The sequence below is a fragment of the Ursus americanus genome, chromosome 14, assembly GCF_024610735.1.
Source record: "Ursus americanus isolate L20-20 chromosome 14, mUrsAme1.1.p, whole genome shotgun sequence".
NCBI classification, from domain to species: Eukaryota; Metazoa; Chordata; class Mammalia; order Carnivora; family Ursidae; genus Ursus; species Ursus americanus.
This window is the reverse complement of record NC_142140.1, coordinates 71397093-71419227: the sequence shown is the minus strand read 5'-3', so window position 1 is coordinate 71419227 and position 22135 is coordinate 71397093. Positions and strand designations below refer to the sequence as shown.

General features: G+C 60.0%; 1 protein-coding gene across 2 annotated transcripts in view; it reads left to right on the top strand.

Moving 5' to 3' along the window:
- RAI1 (retinoic acid induced 1) overlaps positions 1–22135 on the top strand; it is a 117622-nt gene that overhangs the window by 70580 nt on the left and 24907 nt on the right. The gene's annotated exons all lie outside the window — the stretch shown is intronic.

Sequence of the window (22135 nt, the reverse complement as noted above, 5' to 3'; positions counted from 1 at the left end):
GGGAACCCAGCGGCCACTGTGGGGCGGGGCCTCCTGCATCCAGGATGGCCCCCCATGCCCTTGCCCCCCCCCCCCCCCCCGCTCTTCCCCTCTCCAGCTCCTCAGGCTCTCAGGAGCCCTGCAAACGGCCCTGCTTCCTGCCCAGCCGCGCCACCCGCTCTCCAAGGGAGGATATTTTTCCCCGGCTCAACAACAGCCGCCACTTGCAGCTAAGCAGAAGGGAAGTTGGGACTTGCATTTTGCCTTCCTAGCGCCTGTAATCAGCCCCACACAGCCCCCGCCACAGGCGCCCATCAGTACCGCTTCCGGAGACTACTTGAAATACACCTGCTCGCGCTAAAAGGAGAAGCAGTAATCCATCAAAACAACCCCGGGCGTGGGGCGGGAGGGGCTGGGACTTAGTTTCTCCTCCCGTTGGACCCGGGCGGCATCGGGCATCCGGATCACGTGGCTCCGTGGCTTCTCCCCCCTGGGCCTCGGTTTCCCTCCCGGTCTGTCAAAAGGTGGCGGGGCGGAGGGGGGGACGAGCTCCCAGCTCACGCCTCTGGGCCTCCTCCCTCGCCCCCACCCTCATCGCTCCCTTTCCAGAGACATTATAAATCAAACGGCTTAGAACGTAAGGCATCAAAAATTCTGAAACCTTCATCTATTATTAACGCTGACAGTAAATTCCCCCTCCGAGCGTTTTACATAGCAACTGTTACCAAGACTCGCTGGCGGAGCTGCCGCTCCAGCCCGCCGCATCCCACAGCTCCGGGCGGGATGACGGCCTCGCCCGAACCTCTGCCCGACCGGCCGCCACCTGGGCACCTGCCAGGGGCTCCCCCGGGCATGGGTGGGAGGGAGGGCCCTCGGCAGGGGAAACAGTTGGCTTCCTGCTGGAAGGGGGTCCGGGCTGCTCTTGGGGGGCCCTGCGGGAGGTGCCCGGCAAACCTCAGCTCCTGCCCAGGCGGAGAGGAGGGGCCCCCAAGGCCCTGCGAAGGTGTCAGGAGCCTCCCCTCCCTGCTGCCCTGGTGAGAGGAGCCCAGTGAGATGGAGGACGGGAAAAGGCTTCGTAAACTGTAAAGGGCCGTGCAGATGTTGTTTACCGACTCACCCACCTGTCAGCGAAATGCTCCTGAGTGCCTGTTTGTCTGCAGGCGGTATCTGGGCACCGGGGATTTAAAACAAAGACAAAAGGCCCAGTCCCCGTCGCGTCCGGTTTGGTAGGAGACAGACTTGTCAACCCCTAATTGCATTGAGTGCGATAATCAATGTGTGTTTGAAGAGCAGGAGCGGGAGGGGCGATTCACCAGATCTGGGGGAGGGTAAGGGATCAGGACGGGCTCTGCACAGGAGCCGGCATCTGGGCAGGGTTCTGAAGGACGACTACAGAGGGTCTGGAGAGAGGGACTCACCTGTGCAAAGGCCCGGGGGCATGAAGCAGACCCATTGGCAGGTGAAGTATAGGCTGACCTGTTTTGGTGGAAGAGAGGATGTGGGGGAGGGGCCAGAGGGTCCAAGACCTTGGATGCAGAGCTCAGAGTGGGGGTGGTTATTTCAGGACACTGGGGAGCTATGGAAGATTCTAGGCTGGGGAGGAACGAAGCCGGACTTGGGCCTGCAGAAGAGCCATAGATGTCGTCTCTCTGGTCCCAGTTTAGGGACGCTGGGGTGGGTGAGTCGCTACCATCTGCAGGTGCTCCTGTTAGCACCCTCGTCGTCGCCGTCCCAGAGAGGTGAGACCACTTGTCAGGCATGAAGCAGAGGCCGCTGTGTGCCGGCTGTTATGATGCACCTACTGTATGCCCAGCCCCGTGAGGGGCCTGCGGTCTCTGCCGCGGGGACCTTGTCATCACAGATGGGGGGCAGATCAGTACAGGCTCCGAGAGGGAAGCAAAGCATGGGCAGGGTGGGAGGCCTCTGCTCTTGGGGCCGCCCAGGGCCCAGGTGAGGGTCTGGGGGATTGCCTGGAGAGGCAAAGCCCCCGGGACAGGGAGCCTGCAGACGGCTTCCTACAAGGAGTTCTCTCACTTGCTCTGTGCTGCTCCAGAAAGCAGGACACAAATGGGGACGCAGACTTCAGCCCAGCCAAGAGGAGGCGTTGACTGGCAGAGTTCCCCCCTAGTGACGAGTGATATACGTTCATTGTGGAAAATTCAGCAAATAGACGAGAGAGCTCAGGAAAATAAGGCTCCCCTGGGACCTTTACCACCTGCCGATGGCCGGGTCACATTTTGGGCCCAGTTGCTCCAGAACCAGGCAGCTAGAGATTTTTTTTTAAGACAGAAGTGGCATCATATCCTTGCTGCATCCCTGGGGTGACCTGCTTTTCTCACTTAATGCATTGAGAATAGTTCCCCATGTCCTCACGTACCCAGGGGTGAAGTTTGCCAAGAGCTGAGCCACCCGGAGGGGACCCAGCTGACCTAGAATGTCAGGTGCTTGTTTCGGGGGCAGAAGCCACGGCGGTCCTGCTGCTGCACCCAGCACGGAGGCTAGCACCCAGCCAGTGCTGAGTAAAGAATTCTAGAAAGAAGTGAGCACTCCATCCCCAAAGGTGAGTGAGCAGAAGTTGGGTAGAGCCCACAGGAATGCTGTGATTAAGCTCTGGGGTTAAATTGAGTCTGGGGTGAGATCTGTGCTTACTAAGGGCTCCCGCTGATTAGCGTAGAGGGGATAGGGTATTCAGGGAGGGCTTCCTGGAGGCAGCGGCCCATGGAACACTGCAGAAGGGAAGGAAATGCATAACGGTCCATTCACTCATCTAACAGACGTTTGCTAAGGGCTCCTTCCTGGTCAGAACCCTGTGTGGGCAGGCCTGGAGATCTTGACAGGGTTCTGCTCCCACAGTACTGTCAGGCTTAGGGGAGAGAGAGAGACAAGTGCCCAGGGCATGTGGGTGTATGTTCAACACTGGGGTGATCGAAAGGTAGACAGTGAGGGCCCAGCGACCCTGAGGATAGCTTTAGGAACCAGAGACCCAGAGGAGGCTTGGCATCAAGGCCAAAGTCGCCCAGACTGTACCCAAAGGTTTGGCTCAGTCTAGTACCCCCTTGGCCTTTTGGGAGCTTCTGAATGCTGGGTGTTGATGGCAGCTCAGTTGGTACCCTGACCCCAGGTTTCCCTTCCTTGGAGAGGGGTCCCCTGCAGCCCAGTGCCCACTCCCAGAGCCCCCACCCAGAAGCCATGTAGCTTCTCAGAGCCAGAGTTGGAATCCAGCTGTGTGGCCAGGGGCAGATGCCTTAACCTCTCTGAGCCTTGGTTTCCTCAGCTGTCAAATGGTGGCACCATCCGCCCTGCCTGGCCCCAGCCACCCAGGGCCACACTGAGAAAGGCTCCAGGGAGAAGCCCTCACCTCCCAGAATTTGGGGATTGACTTATGGGAGGAGTGGTTTGGCCACAAGGTATGGCTGTAGGCAGATGGCAAGAGGAGCCCCGGAAGGAGCCCTGACAGATGGCCCCGTCCCCAGAGCCCCTGGAGCGTCCTAGAACTGCGTGCTTGGATGGCAGTGGCCCACGGCAGTGAAACAGCATGTGTTTTGGAGTCCTGGGTTCAAGTCCTAGCTCCCCCACTTCCTGGCTGTGTAACCTCATCCTCTCTGTGCCCAGCGTCCTTATCTCTACATTGGGGTAGAGATACAACACCCATGCTGTCTTGAGGGTTGAAAGAGGGGATCCATACGTGAATGGCGTCGGCACGGTGCCTGGTACCTAGCAAGCAAGTGAAAGCTGTGGTTGTTTCTATGGTTGCCCCAGGCCATGGGGGTAGCAGACCTCTCACCGGTCTCTCCGGGCCCTGGCATGTGTCCAGCTACCAGCACGCATCCTTGGCTTTCTTTGAGCACCTACAGCATGCCAGGCACGGTGCGGGGCGGGGGGCAGTGAGGGGACCAGAAGTGGCAGCTCGCTCGGAGGCAGACAGCGGCAGATCCCGACGGGCGAGTGACCTGACGGGCGAGTGACCGATGTGACAGTGGACAGTGGCAAGGGGCTGGGAGGGAGGCCGGGAAGGTGTCTGTTGGAAAGTCACAGGGAGAGTTGAGAGTGGGTGATCTTGAGCTGAGGTTAGGGAGCCTGCTAGCCTTGTGCCAGGCAGACAAGGAGGGGGAGGCGCACCCCAGGATTGTTGCTGGTGTGTTCGAAGGCTGGGGGGGGGCAGGAAGGGCTGCTAGGTGCGGGTAGCTCCTCGTGGTTGCGGGTTACTGGAGCATGAGTTTCGGGAGCTGGGAACGTGGGTGGAGGTCACCCCTGGATGCCTGGCCAAGGAGGTAGGGACATTGTCTCCGGGTAACAGGGGGCTGGGAGGGGTCTGAGCAGGGGGCAGGGCTGGGAGAAAGACAGTGGAGTATGAGGAGCAAGGGAGGGCAGGGGAGGGAGAGCGGGGCTCAGAAGATGGGCCAGCAGGTGCAGGGTGAAGGGAGGGAGGACTCCTGGCGCCCAAGGGCCTGCGGGCTGAATCAGGCACTCCTGAATGTAAGGATGTCCCAGAACCTGGGAGTAGCCACAGGCTTCACTCCCAGGCCCGGGCCCTGCACCTGGCTCAGGACTGGGAGCGCCAGCACCCACTGTCCCCTCAGTGTGTGCCTCCTGTGTGCCCTGGCAAGATAGACAGGATGCTGCCTCGTGGAGCTTACCATCCTTGGGGCACACAGATAAAAAAGTGAGTCAACAAATACATGAGGGAGGTGATTTCAGAGAGTGGTAAGATCTGTGGGGATTGGGGGGGGGGCTCCTTTAGGTGAGCAGTCAGGGAGGGCTTCCAGGAAGAGGCGGCTTTTGAGCAAAGAAGATTTAGGGGCCCGGGCAGAGGGAAGGATGTGTGTGCAAAGGCCTGGAGGTCGGGGCCTGATGTGCATGGGGAGCCAGTGGGAGTCAGTGGCTGGAAAGCACGTGGGGCAAAGGATGGGAGCCAGAGCTGGAGAGGGGTGGCCTCACATAGAGCAGTGCAGGCTGAGCCAAGGGGTTCAGTCTGACCCAAGGGGAAGTTCTACACCCCTGGCAGCCAGGGAGCCCCCTCTCCCCGCACCAAGCAGGAAAGCTAGCCCAGCATTCTAGCTTTCCTGTGTGGTTTTGAGGAAGTTGCCCACCCTCTCTGAGCTTCCAAGCTCTCCTGTGACCATGCAGAGGAAGACAGGTGCTCGCTCGGAGCCCTCCCGGCTGTGACTGGCTGGGCATGTGGGACTCGTGGGGAGAAGAAGGTAGACAATTCGGTGGAATCAAGAGCCCCAGGGACACGGGGGTCCAGGAGGCCTTTGCTTCCATGGCCAGTTGGCTCCCTGAAGCACCCCCAGGCTCCTGCCCCCAAGGCTCCCATTCAGCCGTCTCCTGTCACCGGGCTGGAGCAAGACACAGCCGAGGTTCCCCCAGGGCTACCCCATGATTGGCCACTCTGAAACCCTGCTGCTCTGGGAGGTTCCCTGGCAACATTTGTAGCTGGGAATCCAAGGCCAGTGCTGAGCTGGGATCACTTACCACGTGGCCTCAGATGGAGGCCTTTTGGAAAAGAAACGTTCTTTCCTTGGGGTTCCAATCTGTATCATCTAAAATAGGTTAATCGGCAGCACCGTTTCCCCCGAGGGCCCCCAGATCCTTCCTTGTACCCCCCAAGTTTCCCCAGCCAGCAGGAGGCCCTCGGGGGGAGGGGGTGGCAGCCTGTAGAAACGTGAGTAGGGAGGAGAGGTGTAAGACCGCGGGAGCTGCAGGAGTTGGCGCGGGAGCTTGGCCACTGCTGGGAGGGGGCCTCGAGATCCACCAGGCTCACAGCCTCCGGCTGCACCTGGCTTTGTGATCGCTCACGTGGGAGCTGCCTTTGAGGTCCCTCCTGAGGAGCTGGAGGTCACGCCTGTGAGTCCTTACTCCCCTCCTTGCTTGTTCTCGTGGGAAATAATGATTGCTCACTGACTCGACGCCTGCCTTCAAGGAGCCGCTTGAAGGCCGCTGGCATTTGCCGTTGTAATTCGCAAAGCCAGAGAGGTTGTCGGGGAACAGGCCACCAAGAGCCTTGAATGCCTGGTGTACTGGGCAGGATGGGCTAGTCGTGCCGAATAACGAACATCCCCGAAAGACCAGCAGCTTCAAACAGGGTTTCCTCCTCGTTGGTGCCGTGTCTGTGACCAGAGAACGGAGGGACCACTCGCTGCTGTCACCGAGGGATCCAAGCAGACGGCCCAGCAGCCTTCTGGAACCCTCGCGTGTCACAGAGGGAAAGAGACAGAGGCATACGGGCTTGTGCCTCCCTCCTCCCTAAAGCAGCGCTTGTCACTGTCACTCGAATTCCATTGACCAACACGGGGCCCCCCCACACACCCTGACTTCTTGGGGGGAGGGGACACACGCGGCACCCATGGCCCAGAAGACCGGGAAATATTGGGTGGCGTGCCGACGCTGACCACACAGGCCAGGACAGCTTCTGTACTTTACCCCCAGCCAAGTGAGGAGCCTCGGGAGGCACTGAGGAAAGGAGGCTGAGGTCTCCTGTTTTAATTTTGTAATTTTGATTGACTTGCCTACGGAGGACACAAATGAACAGCCCGTGAATGGCTACCAACTAAACGCCCTTGTATAGAACCGGCACTCAGAAAGGGCAGCACCAGCCCCCCAAGTCCCGGATGCCCCCACCAGGCATCGCCTGCCCAGGACCCGTCAGTCAGCTTGTGAATTTCACCCCGAGGCACTCTCCGCGGCCCGATTTCTTTTACTCGGCAAGCGGTTCTGCGCGTGCTGTGTATGGCGGCTGTCTTTTCCCATTGCTGTGTAGTATTCCGGTGTGTGACTCTGCCAGCGTGTGCCTTTCACGGCTGGTGAACATTTGGGTAGTTACAGCTTGAGGCTCTTAGGAGTCAACCTGCCACGAACATTCTAGAACACATAGTTTGGTGCCCCTGCATAGCATTCCCACTCACTGTGTCCCTGGAACTGGAATTGTCATGGTCTCACGGTATCTAAGGCGGCCCCCGTGGGCAATGGGGAAGACACCAAGAGCGCGAGCCAGGCTGGGAGACGGGCGAAGGGTGGGCCAGGCCCTCAGGCCCTTCAGCCTCAGAACCCAGAAACATCCCCAGTGCAGCCTCATTGTCCACAGGACGGGGCCAACTATATCGCAAAAAGATGAAAATCATGGAGGGGCACCTGGGTGGCTCAGTCGGTTAAGTGTCTGCCCTGGGCTCAGGTCTTGATCTCAGGGTCCAGGGATCGAGTCCCACATTGGGCTCCCTGCTCAGCGGGGAGTCTGCTTCTCCCTCTCGTTCTGCCCCCCACCCCCGCTCATGCCGTCTCTCTCTGCTCTCTCTCAAATAAATAAAATCTTTAAATTAAAAAAAAAAAAGGAAAGAAAATCACGTATAGTCAGTACCCCGTAAAATCCTGTAAAAAAAAAAGCCCCCGCACACGAGGCCACGTGCTCAGCCCCAGACGACAGCCTGCAGGCCTTCACTGTGTGAGTCAGGCAGTGACATAGCACATTCTAGTCCAGAGGCAAGAAGAATCGTATCATATTTGAATGCATGGCGCTCACATCTGCCAGGCGCGTGTGGGAGGAGCACCCCCGCCCCCAAGTCATCCAGTTGGGCGTCCTCGCCCCCCTGACGTGCAGGAAGCCTGAGGCCATCCAGTGAGTCCGCAGTGGGGACTCCCAGGGCCACCCGGCTGGTTGAGCCTCCCTCTGCTCCCTACAGCTGGCTGCGCAGGACCGGGGGTCGCGGGTCATTTGCACACAGGGTGGTGAGACTTGCCCTGTTACTTCTTAGGGTGACAGTTCTTAATAGAGGAGCCAAGGGAGGGTGATTCTTTGCCCAAAACGAAGCCAGGGGAATAGTGGGGTTTTAGGCTTCAGCTGTTGGGAGACAGGCCTGTTTGGGGGCTTTAACCTGGAGCCCACCCAGTCCTCTCTATCGGGCCGGCCCACCTTCACGACAGCCGAGCAGAGGAGGCCGTGGGCTCCAAGCCTGGGCCTCCATGCCGGGAAGACTGGGCTTCTTGGCGTGGTCTGCGATGCTGGACAGGTGACTTGCTAGGGGGGCGTGTCACATGTGAACTTACAGAGGTGCACGTGAAGCCACTGCGTGTGGCCAGCCCTCTTCCTGCCAAAACCCCTTTATTCGCCTGAGGCCAAAGTGAGGCTCTGCTGAGATCCTCAGGCCCGTCTGGTTGGCCAGACGGCCCCACCGCCAAGCCCTGAGGGGTTGATGGGTTTTCATTTTGGTTTTGTTTTAATAAAGATACGGCACAGTCGTTCTTTGGGCTGGCCCCCCCGGCCCGGGTCTGCGTGACCCAGGCACCAGGTGGTCCCCAAGACCCCCACTCCTGGGGAAGTGGGCCAGGCGCTAAAGCGGGGGGCGCCCGGGGAAGCGGCAGGGGGTAGGGGGGACACTGGCCAGTCATGAGAAGAAATGAATCTTTGTCACAGACACATGTGGGGCTCTTTATGTAAACTGTTTCAGTGCCTAACAGGAAGGAGAAAAATGAGGCTTTGATGCAAGCCGCCGCCTCTCGGCCTGGCGCGATGTCACTGAGGCGCGACTGTGGTCCGCTTTTATTAAGGACCTGTCAGCTCTTCTCAGGCCAGAGACCCAGGGGGCTCTCCAGGCAGGAGGTGGCTCGGAGCTGTCTGCGGAAGGCCCCGTGTCAGCAGAGGGTGTGCTGGGGGCCCCACCTCCGAAGGGCTCAGGGGACTGCTGATGGATTCTTCGAGCACGGCACGAGGCCCCAGGGGCTGGGAACCTAGAAGGACTGACACGGCCACCTGCTCTGCCACCTGCTGTGGGCAGAGCGGATGCGAGGGAAGGGGTTCCAGGCAGGGGACTGCAAAGGTGTGGAGACAGGGAGCCAGCCGTGGTCCCTGAGGGGCCAGAGAACACTGGGGACATGGGGTTGAGGCCAGCTGTGGGGGAGGGAGCAGAAGTCTGGTCTTGTGGGTCTCGGGGTCATGGGGATCTGATTGGCTGTGATGCGAGGGGGTTCGAGGTTGAGGGAGGCCTCTGGGATAGGAGGACAGAGTGAGGTGGGGACCAGTGAGGGCTAGAGTTGTGGTCCAGGTACACACTGGGACACGTTTCAGAGCCAACCAGGGTGACCCCAAGACTCCCAGCTCCCGGAAGCCCACACCATCCTGGGCACCCAGACTTCCCTGGGGAACCAGGCAGGGACAACCCAGGAATAATCCCAGGCCTCCCGGTCCTGAGGAACCTTCTGAACCCTCCACAGAGAAGGGAAGAGACACCCAGACCAGCACGGGCCGAAACTAGTCTGTTGTGCTCTGGTTCTGGGGGACTGTGTCAATCCCTGCTTGCTATCTGTGGCAACTCTCTATTAAGCAGAACTTGGTTTCACAGACTCCTGTTCCCCGTTCATTCTAAAAAACGCAGAGCTGTTGGTCTTTTTTAAAAAATTCTTGTCTCGCTGAAGAAAATACAGAAAATACCAAAGAGCGAGGAGAAGAAAACAGAAGTCCCCTCCAGCGTCTCAGAGGAGGAGAGGCTGGTGTGAAGCATTTTTGTGCGTTTCCACCCAGTCCGTGGAACAAAATTAGGGTCATGTTGAACATCCGCTTTTGCGTCCTGCCGTTGTCATTATGCATCAGATCGTGAGCGTTTGCCTGAGGGCAGAAAAGGGTCTTTGGAAACAGGGCTGCAGTGGGCTGGGACTTGGGGGTGCTGCGCTGCTCCGTGACCTTGCAAGAGTCGGTGGCCCTCCCCGAGTCTGCTTCTGCATCTCTACAAGGAGGGGTTGAGGGCGGTGGATCCGGCTCCCTTCAGAGCCAGCATCAGGAGTGTAGACATTGTGCCTGCCACGGTGGCCTGTCTGCTGCAGGCTCGCGCCCCTGGGAGAGCCCGGTGACATCTGGGGCAGGGTGGGCACAGGGCTGGCCCTCCTGCCTGGCGTGTGGGGCAGGTGGGAGCCAGCCCGTGCAGTCCAGGCCGCCTGGGGTCACTCCTGCTTCCAGCACTTTCTCACTGTGTGGTCCTGGGCAAATTACACCGCCTCTCCAAAGCTCCATCTCCATCTCCAAGCGACGGATCGGCGTAGCTGTGATAGCTTGTCGACTTACTATGTGCCGGGCACTTAGCACATAGTAAGTGCTCCGTCAGTGGGGGCTGTTGTTCATATTACGTGGATTCACGTTATCTGGGACCTCTCGGGTGTGACTGGTGGATTACATTGTAATCTTCCTGTAGCGTTCCGTAGAGGGCTTGGGGCCTAGGGGACGTGGCCAGGGGGTGGCAGCCGGTGCCGTGACCCTCTCCTAGAGCCAGGGGTGGCTTCGTGGGCCTGTGTCCTGTGCAGCCACACGGGGCCTGCGCTCAGAAATGCCCTGTGCCCTCTGTCGTCACTGTCTTGAGATTCATACTCTTGGAGCAGGGGCCCCACTCATCACGCAGTGCACCCGGTTCTTCACGGGATTCCTCACACTGGCCCAGGGGCTCACCTGGCTTGGCACCCCGCGCGTCGTCTGTGCTCAGAGCTCTTGGCGAGGGAAAAGCAGGGCCAGGACGGCCCCCCGTTCAGAGGACAACGCTGCCCCGTGAGGTCTGGGGCTGTGCCCTGGGCGCACACGGAGGCGGGCACCAGGGAGGGCTCCGACTGTCACGCCGGGGGCTGCTAGTGTACCGGAGAAGCCTGCCAAGGGCAGGAAGTTGTCTGGGTGGAATGCCAGCCTGGGCAGGCAGGGCCGAGCAGGGGGCCTGCCGGGCTGCGGCCAGACACACTGGGGAGACGCAAGACAACTCAGGTTGGGATCGATTGAAACCGAGCCAGGCACTCGGGCCACCACGCTCGTGAACGGGAGAGGGCGACACACCCAGCGCCCCCGAAGGCGTTTCACGGTCTGTTTCCTTCCCTCTGTCCTCGGGGAGGCGGGCCTGAGGCCCCCCCCCTCGGCCCCCAGCCCCCATGCAGGCAGGAGGAGAGGAAAGGAGCGGGGGCCCAAGCCACGTGGTGTGGGGGAGGCCAGGGCAGCAGCCACAGGACAGGTGGGACTTGGGCTGCCTGTGTGCGCAGGGAAGGGGCATCCAGGACGACGTGGATGGGCCAGTGGGGCCAGGGGCCTCTGGCTGCTAAAGGCAGCTCAGCAGAAGGGAGAAGAGGAAGCAGAGGAAGGACAGAGAAGGCATACTTCCCGTGCCTTCACAAGGGACACAGGTCTCCCAGCGAAGGAGCCAGGGTGTCGGAGGGGGTGCCTGCGGTCTCCGTGCTGGGTCGCCCCCAGGGCGTGCTGGCCCCAAAGTGGGAGTGGCAGGGGGCGTACCCAGGAAGGAGAGGAAGTCAAGGAGAAGCTCTGCCTTGAGACATCCCATGTCAGCCTTTGTGGGGTGACGCTGACACGGGGAGCCAGGTGTCTGTTCTGAGGACACGAGGCACCCCACAAGATGTAGGGGTCCTAGAAGGGGATTGGGTGGGTCCAGAGGCAAGGGAAGAACTGCTTCTAGGGAGGAAATCAGGGAAGGCTTGCGGTGGCCTCTGCTGCCTTGCATATGGACCTGCAGGGCTGGGGAAGGGTAGCCCAGGAGGCGTGAACAGGCCTGGTGTCGAGACAGCCCCTGTTGGGGACAGCTGAGGTCTGATCCTAGGCTGCAAGGCAGCCAGAGCTGGCTCTCTGCAGGGCACTGGGGAAGGACAGGTCTGAGCACCACAGTGAGAATGGGAACTCAAGCAGGTGAAAGTATTGAGGAGCTATTGAAGGCTTTATCTCAAGGGAGTGCCCTGAGCAGAGCTTGTGAGAGGCCAGACGGGGCTGAGGCTGGGAACCTGGAAACCCAGCTTGGAGATGGGAGTGGAATTCCGGGCAGGAGGTGATGAGGCCAGATTCTAGGCTATTCTGTGACTATGAGGTTGGGAAGGAGGGGTCTGATGAGGAGACCTCGGGCAGGGGGCCCCCAAGGACTCTAAAGCCTCCTCAGAGACAAGCCACAGAAGGACATGGGGCAGAAAGCAAGCTCTCTGGAGCAGAGGGGGCCTCGGGGTGCCACGAATGCATTGGATCCAGGGGTCTGGAGCTGCAGGGGTGGTTGGGGCAGGGGGAAGGGGGGGAGCTTTGTTCTCAGGAGCTGGCCAGGGCTCTAGGAGAAGAGGTCAGCCAGGAAGAGAGGCCATGGGATGGGACTGAAGAACAGTGACATTGGGGAAGTGGGCGTGGCCCAGGGCCAGAGCGCTTTGCTAGGCCCTCCTGGACCCTGGTGTGGACAGGAGGGACAAGACTGTGATAGGAGGGACAGGGGAGTTGGTGTCAGGAGGGCCTGGGGACCAGAAGTCTGCATCCACAGGGCCGTCCTGAGCGAGTCTTCTGGCCAAGGTCCTTGTCCACCTGCTGGGGGAGGACAGCCTGTCTCCCAAAGGGCGGTGGGGCTGCCAGGCCTCAAGGACAAAGGCAGGCGGGGGCAGGGGAAGGAGCTTGTGGCTGGGAGCTTAATGGCCCCGAAAAAAAACCATAAAACTGGAGAATTATGGGAGACATAAACAGAGCTGTCAGGGATTAGCCCGGGGAAGAGACGCCAGCGGCTGAGCTGGGATCCTTGCGTGTGCATAAAAAAGACAGAAGTTATAAAAGGAGGGAGATTAAGAAGATGCTGCCTCCACGCTTGGGCTCCCTGGCCGATTCCTTTCTCACGCCCCGGCGGAGGCCCCAGCCACACATTGACCCCGGGGCCCCGGCCTGCATGGCCTGGCCAGGCCCCGGGCAGGGCCCGCCCGGCGACACAGGGACCGCTGGGGGGGGGGGCGGGGGGTACTCGGCCCAGGCCGGTGGAAGGGCCCGGGAGCCAGGCCCAAGGACGGAGGCGGCGCCAGCTGACAATTTATGGGCGCTCACACACCCTGCCTTCCTTTTCGCCGTTCTGCTGATGTCATTAGCCAAGCACTAATGGGCTTAAATTTCACCTTAAACCATCCCCACTGTCCTCAGCAGATGACAAACGCCCTGCTCTCTTGGGATCTGCAAAGCTGCCAGGCGGGCTCGGGCACACACCTTCCCCTCCTTCCTCGCACGCCCTTCTGGCCCCCAAGGAGAGGCTCCTCGGGACCCTGGGCCTGGGGACACTTACAGGTCAGGGGAATTCCCCACGAGGCGGCAGGGCACCAAAAAGGGGGACTTCGGAGGAGGTGGGATGACACCAGATGGGGAGGCAGGAGCCGGAGGTCCAGTGGCCCCTCCCCGTGTGGCCTGGCAGGCCCGCTCCCCTCTGAGTATCCCAGTCCAGGTATCAGGAAAGGCCGGTGCAGAGGGGACCTGTGGGGCCCCAGGAACTACCTGCCATGTTCTTACAAGCCTTAGGGAAATCGTGTTGTGCTCAAAAGTAGCAATGGCTTTCCTTGGGGCTAGCATTGCATTCCACCCACCACCCACCCAGCCATCCGCCCACTCACTCATTCATTCAGCAAACATGCAGCCCACGAAACCCTGGCTTGTTCACGTCCGTCAAAGGCCCCAATCAGCTGTCGGAGCCCCATGAGAGAGAGCAAGTGGGTGATCTCTAAACTCCGCTTGTTAGAGAAGACAAAATCTTTCCAGCCGTGGCTCAGAGGGTGGAGGGAGGGAGGGGAAGTGACAAAGGACCTCATGGGTTGGGGGGGGTGTCTTGTAGACCCGATGGCCCATCCAGTCCTCGAGAGGGGCGTGCTGGCGTGGAAAGGAGGGACAGGAATAAAGACAGTGCCTCGGCAGAAGAAGGGCAAGGTCGGGCTACTTGGGGGTTTCCCTGCGAATGTTTCCACGGCCACCGCCCGCCGCCTTTGTTTCCCAGTGAGGGGCAGATGCCCGACTTCTCTGCCAGTAAAGCTGGCCTGTAGGGGGCTAGGGCCCAGAGCCACCCCTTTCCCATGGGAATCACACTCCCTCCCGAGTCCCCAGCACCAGCCTCTCGTCACCGTGCCCCGAGCTGTGCCCCAGCCCGGCCAGACAGAAGTGCCAGGGAGGCCGCAGAGACGGGCCAGGGGGAGGCGAGGAGGCCGGCCCTGTGGACCTGGAGGACTCGGCTCCGAGCCACGCCGCTGCCTGGCCTCCTTGCCCTTGCTGGGACTCAGGCATGCGATCTGACACCTCAGGCCTGACCGGCTCTGACACACCAGCAGTCGCGAGCCACACTCGGGCTGGTGATATGTACGGACGTACAGAAGAGGCTTTGGTGAGGCAGGCGTGAAGGGAGCGGCAGAGGCCATGCCTCCCGGCCCAGGAGGGGCCGGTATTGCCTGGTGGCTGGGAGAATGGGCTCTGGACAAACTCCGAGGCTTGTCCCCTCTTCTCCCCCAGCAGTATTTGGAATTGGCTGTTGAGTCCTGAGGTGCCCTGTTCCTGACATTTCTAGAATCTCACCCCTCCTTTCCAGCTGCCCACCGCTCTGTCTGGCTCCCCTCATTGCTGTCGGGGAAACTGTCCTAGCTTCCTGACATCCTGTCCCCACCTTCACCACTCGTCCATCACTGCAGCTCAGGGAACTTTAACAGCCCATGTGTACGGTAGTGTCACTCCCTCCCTTCCTGGCCCTCTGTGGCTCCCCATGGTCCTAGGCACAAAGTCGAAGAGCTTCACATGGCCCGCAATATCGCATGTGGACCCTGCCCCTTTCTCATCTCTTGCCCCTCACCCACATTCAACTTGCGAGCCATGGTCACGTTTTTATTACCCTCCCCCTCCCACTCTCCTGTCTTGCAGCGGCCTTTCCTTCGGCAAGTCCTTTCTGATCCCCTGTTCCCATTCAGGTATGACTTAGGGGCCCTCCCTGTGCTTTGGCCCTTGCCTGCCTTCCAAAGCCTCCGGCTGTCTCAGCCCCCAGCACGTGTAGGGTGAACGAAGGAACCATGTGCTCTGCGAGGGGAGCCCATAGGGTACCAGGACGTCGTTCTGAGCCGTGGAGCAAATCCTAGCCCCTCAGTGGGTCTCCATTTCCCTGTCTGTAAAATGGTCCACCCGGCACCTGTGGCTAGTCAGGAGGCCCAGGGTGAGCCGAAGTGAAGGCACGGGCCCAGACATAGCAGAGCAGATGCCCCAAGGACAGTGCGTGGGACACAAGTTTTCCAGGACTCCCGGCAGGTTCCAGAAGGTTCCCTTCTTCAGGGGGATCTCTCCTGCCCACCGTTCTTGCTCACGCCCGGGTTCCTCTCCTTGAGCAGCAGACTTAGAGCCGGGTGAGCTGAATTGAAGTCCAAAAGTTGCTGCTCACCAAGAAATTCGCTTGGCCTCCAGGCCTTAATAGTGCTGTCTGCAAAATGGGTGTGCTCGTAGGCTGCTTGCACGGTTACTCTTGGAATTAAAATGATGTGGCAGGGAAGAAGGCCCTTCTGTCGGTCGGTGCCCAGCTTGTGGAGGGCACCCAGGAAATATAGGACTTAAAATCCCAGTGCCTGGGACAGCAACTTTGGCCCCCGTGCCTGCCACAAAAATCGGCCAACCACAACCCAGTGCTCCCTCCTGGGCCTTCCTACCCAGAGCTGCCTCCGGAACTGGGTTCAAAGCTTTCAGATCCTAGGCCTGACCTCATAGCCATGGACTATAGTAATAGTATTCGACTTCCCATTATTGACCTACTGCTACTGCTTCTGGTGCCTTCGAAGCTGTGTGACTTTGGACAGGTGACCTAACCTTTCTGTGCTTCTGTTGCCTCATCTGTAAGAGGAGTTGAAGTATGTAAGCTGCTGCTTAAACCAGGGCCCTGCACCCATAAGCACTGTGTGAGAATTCGTTGTGTGGTGATGATGACAGAGGGCTTTCATGTCTGTTTTTGCGTCGGGTCCTGGGACCGGGGAGCTTATCACTATCCACATGTAATGGGTGAAGAGACAGAGGCCCAGAGAGGTGGGGTGACTCACCTGGGGTCACACAGAAAGTCGGTGCAGGGCCTCAGGGACTGGATGTACTTTCCAAAGACTCACGAGGCTCTGGTCTGGAAAAAGCCAGCCCTGGAGCAGGGTGGAACACAGGGCCCTTTCTGAGCCCTCTCTCCGTGGGCCTGGGGCTGGAGGGGCCTCCGGCCAAGTCTGTTCCACCCAACCTGCCAGCTAGGGAACACAGAGACGGCCGGCCCTGCTCTGGCCGCTGCCTGCCTGTGCTTGGACCGCGTGGCCGCCCACCCGGGGAAGGGACCAGCTGCTCCTGGGCCCGGGGCACCAGAGCTGGGTTCCTGTCGCTCCAAGGAGCTCCTGCCCCCTGGCCCCACCTCCCAAGCCAGGAAGGACCAGTCGGGGATTTTCCTGAACTTTCCCTCTGTTATAAAAAATTATATAAATATTTACCCGTTAGAAATAACAGCTCACTTGTTGGGCCCTCCTCTGCCAGGCAAGGGTTGGACGACCATCCACTTTCTCAATTAAGTCTTACCCACCCTCTGAGGGACTTACTTTCCCTCCTGCGTCACCAATGGGGAAACTGAGGCACGGTGCTGGAATGGCCTGCTGGGGGCCCTCAGCTCAGTGGTGTCAAAGGTGGGATTCGGCCCCAGGCACTCCTGGACTGCCTGTGTCTCAGCCAAGCCCAGATTGGCTTCTGCTTTTAAGTTTTATTTTTATTGTATTTTTTTACTTTTTAAAGATTTTGCTTATTTATTTGAGAGAGCATGGTGGGGAGGGGCAGAAGCAGAGGGAGAAGCAGACTCCCCGCTGAGCAAGGAGCCCCATGCAGGACTCGATCCCAGGTCTGCAAGATCATGACCTGAGCCGAAGGCAGACGCTTCACTGACAGAGCCCCCCCAGGCGCCCCATGCTTTTCAGTTTTATAATGTGTGTTGCCTTTGTTCTGATGACTGAAGGAAGCGCACTGAGGGTGGAAATGGACTGGGCTGTTCGGCTACACGTAGTGCCAGGAGTAGCCCCTGGGAGTTGTGCGCCTGGGGGTTTATCGGTGGCCCTGGCAGTGGCGGCTGCCCTTCGGTTTGGGCTTGAGCCAGTCCCGGCCTGTGTGTCCCCTGAGGCTGTGCGCCCAGAGGGATTCCCGTTTGCTCCCCCACCACTTGGGGCCTCAGTTCCCCCACCTGTGAAATGGGGGCATGACCCCCATCGTGCCATTGCCCAGTGCAGGATGCAAGGATGCTGACTCCTCTTGGCAGCCCGGCCTCGTGCCATCATCCTACTGATGAGGGAGCTGAGATCACATGGCCCTGTGGCCTGATCCGACTGCTGGAACGGAGCCGTGCCAGGCTAGAGCTCCAGACCAGGCTCCTTCCTCAGCCGCCTCGCATAGCCCAGGGGTGGAGATTTAGCCATAGAAGTTTCAAAATCCTTTTGTAAGGGTTATATGCTCCTGGTTTAAAAAAAAAAAAAAAAAAAAAAACTCGAATACACTTTCCCCTTTCATACAGCGGAGCACATCTCTGCGTACTTTCTCCACTGTGCTTTTCTCCCCGACGTGAAACTACACCCCATCCGTGCACAGAGCCCTTCCTTACTCTCTAGACTGCACTGGGTGGAATTCCCCGAGTGTCTGTCCTTCATCCTCCTCTCGTGGACGCTGCAGGGACTCTCCAGCCTTTCACTGCTGCGAAGGACACCAGGGTCCTCGCCCTACGCAGAAGGCTCTGGGCCGGGCTGGGAGCAAGACGGCGGGCCAGAGGGCACATGCAGTTTTCATTTGGGTCTGTACTGCCAGAAAACTCTCCGGAGAGATTGTACTGGCTCGCTCCCCACACCCCGTCTTGCCCCACACCCTAACTGGCCAGGTAGATGCAATACGCCACGTCCACACCTGCTCCGGGCCTAGAAAATCAACTTGGCTATTTCCTATAAGGAAACCCTCAAAGGCCGTGTATGTTTGGGGGGCCCGGGCTGGAAAGAACGGGAGGCCAGTCACTGCAGGCCCTGTACCCCCGACCAATGGTGTGACCTCTCAGGCGGTGGGTTTCAGCTCTCCGTAAAACAAGGTGTTAATGGCACCAGCCCCCACCCCGGGAGAATGAGGTTTGTGAATGCGAAGTGCTTATTGGTCCGGTGCCTGTGGCACAAAAGGGCAGCCAGCAAGAACTGGGTGCTGTTTATCCTTCAGTCTGGGTGACCTTTGGATCCGCAGGAATGCAGCCCCCTAGGGGTAGACCCCTGGGGACAGTGGACCTTTGGAAGGGCCCAGGAAACAGAAGAGGGTCTGGGGAACCATCGATGGAAAGTGTGGAATCACTTTTTCCCGGCTTTCCACTGTGCCCATGGGGACACTGAGGCCCTGGAAGCCCGGCCTGAAAATGGTCGCAAAGCTTAGCAGCGCGAAGCTGGCTTTCATCAGTGTGTCACTGGCCGGAAGCAATGCCAAATGCAGAGTCCTGGGGGCTGCTCGCATCACCGCAGGGACTCGCTCTGAGACGTGGGGCTCAGAGCCGCAGAGCCTCTCAGAGCCTGGTCCTGGGTCCTCACAACAGGACAGGACCCGGAGCCCCTCACCGACCCCAGCCTCCAGGACTCAGTGGGACCCGGAGAGTCTGAGGGCTGAGATCTCACTCTAGCCGGAGTGGCCCGTGATTCTTTCGGATTGCGGGATCCCGGGCCCCACGCCTGGCCCCCCACAACGGAATCTGCCTCTTCCTAGGACGTGCACAGTAGCATTGTGAGAAACACCCAGCTGGGAAGATAACGCGCCTACTGCGGGGGACGGGACACAGTCTGGGGACAGACCTTCATTCTCCGTCCCAGAAGCCTCCCCAGCTCAGGGGGTATCATCATCCCCCATAAAGCCCGACCTGCCGGAAGACCTGCTTTGTCTCAGACACACGCACAGCTCCCCCGGAGACCGAGTACAGCACTGGCCCTCACCCCCCATGGACGCTACCAGGTGCGAAGCTCAGCATAGCCTCCCATCTCGCGCTGACCGTGGGTGGTGGTAATGAGGTTTCGGCTGAGGACACGCAGAGAGGTTCAGGGAACTGCCCGGGGCCGGTCAGCAGATCGCGTGCAGAAGCGGGATTTGAACCCAGAGCCGTGAGGCATCCGGGCACCGGCATTTACGGTCACGTGGGCTCAGGCAGGATGCTGCCTTCCTGCACCCCAGAACCACACGGCCAGCCGCCTGGGAGCCCTCACCGTTGGCAGGCCTGGCCCTCGTGAATCTGACCTCGCGGCTGCCGCTCCCCACGTGGTCACCAGCACCACAGAACAGCCAAGAAGGATTCTCCGGAACAGCTTTCCAGAACCAGACAGCACTGGGGTCAGGCAGCGTGAGCCGGGTACAGCTGGAAGAGGCTCTCTCCCCCAGATGCTGAGCGACTGGAGTTCTGGCAGGGGCCGGGGCCTGGGCAGAGGGAAGTCAGGGTGCCGGAGAGCAGGTGGAAAGGATTCTCTTCACCTTGGGAGAAACGTAGTGCTGTTCAAAACGGCCAGCCCCGGGACTCACACAGTTGCCTTCCCTTCCCTTTTACCCTTAAGCACCTCCACATTTCACAACTGTGTGGAAGAGAGGGAAATCAGGAGGAGGAGGCGGCTGCTGAAAACCAAAGGCAAATATTTTCCATCCTGAGGCAAGCCGGCCCAGGCCACCTCCGGCCCAGCCTCTGGGACAGTGGCTGGTGGTTCACTTTCCCCAAAAGTCTGTGCTTCTGGTCACCGGGCTACGTGTCTGGGGGGCTGGCCAGGATCCCCCCCCCCACACACACACCCAGGGATTGCTGGGGGCAGCAGGCCATCCATCCAAGCTTGCCCAGAAATGGAAGTTCCCTTCCTGGCGAGGGGGGGCAGCCAGGGCAGTGGGGGTCGGGAGGAAGTGGTAGCCAGGAGGACAGGGTGGTCCCATGGTCCCAGCTGTTCATCCTTAGGGGTCCCCCACTCTGCACCCAGTCTCAGGCCAGGGATGCTTTTCCTATCAAAATAGAAACTGTTAGTGTGTTGTTGGGGGCAGGGGGCTAAAACCCCCCAGAGCCACTAGGCCCTAAATGAATTTGTAAGTTATCCATCACAACAGCTGTACTCATTGGAAAAGCCGTGGTGTGTGGTGTGTGAGATTTCTGTTTGGGCTACAGATGAATACATGAGGCGCCTCCTGTGTGGACTCCAGGCTTCACTTACGATAACTCTGCAGCCTCAGGAGCCAAGCCCCCACCTGGGGACCCTCAACAGGGGGCTGGGCGCCGTGGCTAACTGGATCTGCTGGAGGAATTGGGTGGGGGGCGTTGCTGGTGGCGGGCACTGTGACTTCTCTCTCCAGTTCCCCGCTACACCGAGTCCCTGCCCTTTCTTTCTCCTGAGAAAACCAGTTTTCTGAAATTTCTGAAGGAGCAAACCAGGACCTCATTATCTTGCGCCCTCAAGCCCCTGGGTATCTCCCTGCTGCCCACCTGCCGAGAAGCAAAGCAAACAAGCTCCAGGCCCTAGGCAGGCCCGGGGGCTGCGGGGGGGACTGGGAAAGGCCCCCAGAATGGCCCCTTCCCCGCTCTGGAGCTGTTTCCACGGCTGTGAATTGAGAGGTGACGTCACCTCCGAGAAGGGCAATTTGAGGGTTAGAAGTAAAATCTATCAAGGCACCTTGGCCATAGGAGGGGGCCAGACAGCATGCTGTCTGATGCTGCCGCTCTTACACCCCATCTGATAGTCTGAGGTTACCGAGAACTTTCTAGATTTGAGGGTGGCCCCAGGCTCAGTATCTAGCCTGGCTGGGGGGCGGGGGGAGGTCCCTGGAGAACCCCCACTCTGCCCTGCCAGGCCCTGCATGTGCTAGGGGGCCCTCACTCTCCTGGACCCGCCTCCTGGACCCGCCTCACCTCCAGGGCCGGCTGGGCCCCCCAGCTCCAGCTCCTGGCCCAAAGGTGTCATCGGATAAGCCTGGTGGCACCTGCTGTCCTCACATCTGTAGTCCACACGCATCTTCACACCCTTTACACACACACACACACACACACACACACACACACACACACACACACCAGCCTGCCAGGCTTCTTACCATAATCCCAGCCAGAGGCAGCTCCCTTGGGTTGGGGGCCGGGCCCTCCCCTACCCTCCAGCTAAGCTGGGGAGAGAAATCCAGCTCAGATTCCCAAATACGCTGTGTTCTTTCCTGCCACTAAGCCAGGCAGATCCCTGCCGCTGGAACGCCCTTCTCCCTTCTCAGCCCACCACTTCCTCCACAGTTTTCCCCTGTATTTTGCAGCAGTTGTCTTTTACCCCACCTCATGGGGGGGAGGGGGGTCCTTAGGGGGCCCTGTGCCTGTGTGTCTCCAGGATTGGGCGTGAGCAGAGTCTGGAAAATGTCAAGTGACTGATCCAGTCGAAGCCTGGAGGGGGTTTCTGAGCTCAGCCAGCTCCTCTGCTGCCCCCTCCTTTGGGGGTAAGGACAGGCTGGGGTTTGGGTGGGTGGCCTTTTGGAGAGCAAGGTAATGGGAATGGACATGAACTTCCTGCTGCCTCATTCCCCTGAGGAAGGGGGGTGGGGTGGGGGGTGTGGGCTGCTGGGCGCGAAAGGGAAGGGAATGGGAGGGAGGGGCGAGGGGGGCCCTTAAGGAGGCCACGGCTGAAGGGAGGGAGACAAGGCTGGGGAAAGAGGCCCCCCGGTGCGCCTTTGGCACGGGCACGGGCGGGGTCCGCCTTGAAGTTGGTGTGCAAGCCCGCTGCTGTTTAAATGGTGTGTTTGTTTGGAGTGGCTCAGGGAGGAGGCCGAGATGGGGGAGGCAGCGCCCCACTTGGCGCCGCCGCTGCCGGAGGGTCGGTGTGTTAGAAGCTCCAGCTTTGTCGATGACTGAAGGGTGGGCGTTGAGGAGTGAAGGGCGAAAAGCAAAGGGGGGCTCGGCGCCCCGGCCTGGCCGCCCCCTGTTTTGCGGAGGGAGCGCCGGAGCCGCCTCTCGCAGTCACGGCGAGCAGGGAGGGAGGCGAGGGGACGAGAGCGCCGGGCTCCCCGCCCCCACCCCACCCGGTTCCAATATTTCGCAGAAAGGCACGCGGCTCCTAATCGGTCCTTTCCAGGCTGAGATTTAGCCGCGCGATGCCCGCGCAGGGGCGGGGGCCGCGGGCCGGGGGAGGCGCTCAGAGGCCGGAGCCGCCGAGCGAGGTGAGGAGCCCGCGTCCTCGGCTGGTGGAGCGGGCGGGCGGGCGCGCAAACCCGAGAGGCAGATATAGAAAGGGGGGCAGGTTAAAAATAACCCTCTCCGGCTGGGAAGCTCGAGCGCGCTCTCTCGCCTCGTTCGGTGCCAGAGGACTCCAGGGGAGGTGGCGTTGGGGAGGGCAGCGCGGGATTCCCCCTCCTCCGCGGGGCGGGGTGCCCGCCTGC